Source organism: Pezoporus flaviventris, unplaced genomic scaffold, assembly GCF_033815535.1.
Source record: "Pezoporus flaviventris isolate CSIRO_AGI_PZ_B2104156 unplaced genomic scaffold, CSIRO_AGI_Pfla_v1 ptg000005l, whole genome shotgun sequence".
In the NCBI taxonomy this organism is placed as follows: Eukaryota; Metazoa; Chordata; class Aves; order Psittaciformes; family Psittacidae; genus Pezoporus; species Pezoporus flaviventris.
This window is the reverse complement of record NW_026892553.1, coordinates 4,733,731-4,738,972: the sequence shown is the minus strand read 5'-3', so window position 1 is coordinate 4,738,972 and position 5,242 is coordinate 4,733,731. Positions and strand designations below refer to the sequence as shown.

Here is a 5,242-nt window from a genome sequence, read left to right as displayed (position 1 = left end):
CCCTGTATCTGGCTCCCACCAGTCCAGCAATGGATTTGAAGACAATTCTTCCTTCCTGCTCCAATCCCAGGCTGACCTGCTCTGCAGAAATAAAGGTAACGTTCTGGAAATAGCGCAGGTAGACATGAGGGGAAGTGCTTTTCTTTATGCCATAGAATTACATCAGCACTCTGGGTTACACCTCAGCCCACCAGTTCTCTATGGGCATGTGTGAATTACTTGATTTTGACCTGGCTGGAGGTAGTTAACATCACCAGCACAGATGCACCTTATCTCTCTGACCTTCAGCATGAAAAGAGGCTCTTATCAGGCAGTGATAAAGGAGAGGGAATGGATGGCAGGAAGAACAAAGCCTTAGTGATATCTTTTTCATTGTTTCTTCCCGCTGAGGCTTTTTCAGAGAGCTGTTTGTCTGCAGGACCTTCCTCCTGCTCTGATTTATTTGGCTATTAAAATAAAACCTGAACTTTGCTGGAAGATGACTGAAATAAAAAAGGTGTCAGTTCACATAATTTAACTGCACTAAAACCAGCACAATCCGGAGTTCGGTGTTTTCGCAAGTGTAATATTCCCTGGCCTTCTCATTAGCTATCTTTGTTTCTATCCAATATGCTGGTGGGAGATGAAAGGTAATTGATGTATATATATAACCTAAATACATTGTGGAATGTAGCGCAGTCAAGCTATAATAAAACTGTTAATTATGAGTATATTCTGCACATGGAAGATATAAATAGCAGAGATGCTAAAGCATGCATTTTCCAAGTACAAACAAACTGATTCCCCAGAGCTGGGAAAATCAGCCAGCTCACAGTATGGAGATCATCTTGGGAAGCTCACAGTGTGGAGATCATCTTGAGAAGTGATGGCCAGAGGAGCAGCTCATCAGGGAGGTCTGCCTCTGGTGTCCTCCAGAGTGAACGCCTGCGCTCTTGGCTCCACCTTCTGTATTCACAAGCCATTAGTGGCTTTCTTTTCTCCTGCAACCAGTGACCTGCACAATTCCCATGATTTCCAAGTCTCTTTGGCTAGGCTCCAAGGATGGAGTCCTTTATCCAACTCATTACACACTGCTGTTGCTGTGCTCTGTGTCTTGTTGACGCTGAACTGGCCATTCCCTTGATCTGTTTGAAGTGATGGACCTTGGACACTGCAAAATTAAGGCAGCTTTTCCTCCTTTTCCCTCTTACAGTGTGGTCTTTTATGGGCTTTGCCATGACTGGGATCTTTATCCAGCTTTCAGGGTTTTAAGGCTCAGTCCCATTGATGGCTTGTTTGAAACGTCTGCTGTGCGAAAGTTCTGATTTTGGTGTTCTTCTCCCTTGCGCTCTGTTTGATTCCCTCACCTAAGGGCCTTGCTGCCATCTGCCTGTACCAGATAAGGAGAGTGCTTTTCTGGAGTTAAGTCTTTACCTGTATCCTAGCACTGGTGTTTCTTTATGAGTATTTCTTCAGGACCTGCCTATGTTTCACATCCTTTTCCTTTCCTGTGCTGGAGCAGAAAGGGCCACAGGGAGCAGCTCTCCCTGCCCATGCCCATGCCCGTGCTGAGTGCTCACACATGGGCTTTGCTCTGCAGCTCTCCAGGCACCTTTTCCCTCTCATCTGAGTGCTCCTTCCCTTTGTATGTGCTGGTTTGAGTCTGCTGGGGGCTGGTTCTCTCCAGGCTTTGCCACTTGCCCCTCTTCAAAGCAGTGTGGGTCTGTCCCGGGGCCACCACAGCTCCCATGGTATGGAGGGCTGGTGAGGATTGCGTTTGCTTTACCCAGTCATTTTGTGCTAGGCAGCGCTTCCATCTCTTCTCTGGCTGCCTCATTCCCTCACTGTTCTAATTGCTTCTTCTACTGCTGGATTGTCCTCCTCTAGTAATTTTTCTTGTATCTGAGATTGATCCTATTAAGTTCTTATCCTTCAGTATGTCATCCCCGGCTGTGAAAGCAGAGTCATTTGTTGGCAGCTGCAGCTGAATTACCTGTGCATTAATTGCCTTTGTAGGTGCCTGATTTCTCTCACAGACTTTTTCTTTCTTTCTGTGACATATTTTTCTTCGGAAGCTATCAAACACCGTTTACCTCAAATAGGCTTTTGCTGCTCAAAGCTCTGAGCTCCTCATTAAACCCCCAGGCTCTGCCGACGTTACCACCAGTTTGCCCAACACATATTGCAAAATGAACAGCTATGAAACTGCACAAGAGTTGTCTGTGTCAGGTTCTGTAAAGCATAACTTTCCCCTGACCCCTTTTCTGCAATGCTTCCTATTCAGGACACAGCAGGGTATATTGTTTGTGCTAGCCTGCCCAAAAGCTGATGTATTTTCTGTGCTGTTTCTTGCTCTGGATTTAGCAGAGAGCAATAAAAAGGCATGTGAGATGGAAATACACTAAAGAGAGTTTAACGACTTCTCCATAGGCTGCAGATGAGATGTTGGTGTTCACCTGTTTAAGGTGAACTCTGTGTCTCCTTCTTCCTTCCTAGAGGAAAACACCACATCCTGGGCACTCCTGATCTCATGGGGCTGCTGCTGACACCTCCTGGGACAGCAGCAGGGAGCAATCCTGCTACTCCGGATGCAGAAATGCTTCTGCCAGCATTCCCAGCACAACTGGAAAGCTGCCTGTGCCTCCTTCCAAGGCACTCAGCCATGGCCAGACAGCCTGGTCCCAAGGGCATCGTCACAGCCATCTGTGTCTGCATCTGACAGGCAGCAGCCTGATTTCCAGCTTAGCCCACTGACTGTTGTATCATAAAACACAAGAAAAGCACACGCAGCCCTTTTTGTGCCAGCTAGAAAGATGCTGGGTATCTTTATTCTTTCCTAATGGGCACGGGGAGGATTTGCATCCCAGGAACACGCTTCTCAGTGCACCTCTGTGTAGAATCATAGAAGAGTTTGGGTGGGAAAGGACCTTAAGATCATCCAGTTCCAACCCCCTGCCATGGGCAGGGACACCTCACACTAAACCAGGGCACCCAAGGCTTCGTCCAACCTGGCCTTGTAGTCTAGGGGAACTTAAGTAACTGGTTATCGTGTTACTGTTTTGCAGTGGGTAGGTTTGAAGCTCTCAGGGTGCCTGGCTGCTGAGCATTACCATCACCTCAGCATCGTGTTTTAGCCGTGTCTTTGTACCACGGCATTAATTCAGAGCTAACCACAGCGTGCAACAGCAGAGCGCAGGGAGCTGCCACAATCCATTTCATAACCTGAACTCAGAACTACCCCAGTGCTTCCAGGGATGCTAACTCAGCAGTCATAAGATCGGGCTCCTGTGCCCCGCTTTGCCACAGGCTTCCCACAGGACAGCCCCGTGTTTCAGCTCCTGTGTGCTGGAAGTAGCAGCCTTTTCATCCATCAGCTTCCCAGCCACAGGGGAGCTGAAATAACACACAAAGAGGTTTGTGAAACTAGAGGCTGCGGCATTGGAAACCACCTCACGCAGAGGACTGGAACAGCCTGGGTCTGTGCTGGCTGGGTCAGTACCAGCTGAGAAACTGGCTGTTACTTGGCAAAGGATGATCGAAACCATATGGCCCAGCGAGGAGATGGTGATGGAAATCTTTCTAGCAAAGGTTTGACGAGATGTAAACAACAGATTTTCTACCCAGAGATGGAGATGAATGCTGGAATTACCCCGGACCATTAGTGTAGCAGGTAATGATATAAAATGTGGCACATCTGCAAATACACCACTTTGAGTGAATTAGAAAATCCTCACAACTGCTACAGTAAGATGGCTGCAGCGATCCCACAGGGAAATCTTTATGGGAGATTAATTCTCACTTCAAATGGCAGAGACTTGCAAGAGGATTCTGTGGCCGGTATGACACATCCACGCTGTGATAGTAAGTCACACATCCCTTTTGTTCTCACGGAGAAGCCGAGGGCTGGTTTCTGAGTTTGTGTTCTTTGAGCTTGCGGGCTTGGCCCCTCTTAAGAAGGGGAATGTTTTATAGCTGTAATGATGAGCAGTGCTTGAAAGTAAACGGTGATGAGAACAAGGGCAAGAGCAACAGAAGCTCAAAGAGAGGACAGTGAAATCCAGACTCGGTTTTAAATTCCTAGCAACAAGGTCACGCTCTCAGCATTAGTGGATGCGTGTCTTTAGCTTATCATGAGCGTTACCAAAGAGCTGCCACCCGAGAGCGCTGTACGGGACAGCGAGGAGCCCGTCCGTACCGCGCGGTGCTGGAAGCGCCTCGCCTCGCCACGGCCGGGCGCTGCAGGGCACATCCGTACCGCTGAGCGACCTGGGTCAGTGCCCGCGCCGCCTCCTGCCCTCGCTCAGGAACCCGCTCCTACTGAAGCCTCCCGGGTTGTGTCCGTGCGGGATGTCCGTGGGAGCGGGCTCCGACACCCACCTCCCGTGACCCACACTTAAATCAGCAGCCAGCGCAGCACCGCAGCAGGGCCCGGGCTGGCAGTGTTCAAGGCCAGGTTGGACACAGGGGCTTGGAGCAAGCTGCTCTAGTGGAAGGGGTCCCTGCCCACGGCAGGGGTTGGAGCTGGATGAGCTTTGAGGTCCCTCCAGCCCAAACCATCCTGTGATTCTATGAGATGCTCCAAAAACCTGGAGCACATCTGGCGGTCCCCGTGGCCATGTTCACAGCCAGCGCAGTGACTGAGATACAGGCTGTAGCTCAGGAGTGCTTCAACTCTGAATTGGGTATTGAATGACTGGTGAAGCACGGTATTCCTGGTACTCACCACAGGAGAGTTAGGAAAACTGTAGTTTTGTGTGTAGGTTTCAGTGCTTATAGCACTAAAGAGAGCTCTAACGAAGGAAATGGCTTCCTGGCACACACAGGCATTCTCAGTAAAACTGCAATGTCTCTTTGCTGTGTTTGCAACACAAAACTGCTGCCAGGAGCCCTCATCTGATTAGTTCAGGTCCTCAAAACATCAAGGTGAGTAATTGAGACAGGCTGGGCTTGTAAACCCTGGGGAGCTCACAGCAGCAGCAAACAGAAAAGGTACTTTGAGCTTTGTATGGAGAGCCTGTCTTTTCAGAGAGCTTGTGTTGCACTCACCAGTCGAGCACAAGATGAACTAAATACAGGCGGGGTTGAAGCCAGTGCCCACCAACCTCACCCACAGACACTGACATCAGCAGGGATTTGGTCAGAACAACCACAAAACTTCCCTAATGAAGAGCTCCCACTAAGTTCCACAGCACTGCCCTGCACCTGCCTTCAGTCCCTGGTCAAGCCCGTGTGGTCCCCTTCAGCTATTTAAAACTGTAGGGAC

The 5,242-nt window shown here is 49.4% G+C and overlaps 1 protein-coding gene across 1 annotated transcript in view; it reads left to right on the top strand.

Annotated features, from left to right (window-relative positions):
- The window catches only part of TRPC5 (transient receptor potential cation channel subfamily C member 5), a 94,912-nt gene that overhangs the window by 82,438 nt on the left and 7,232 nt on the right, over positions 1 to 5,242 (top strand). The window lies entirely within an intron of this gene.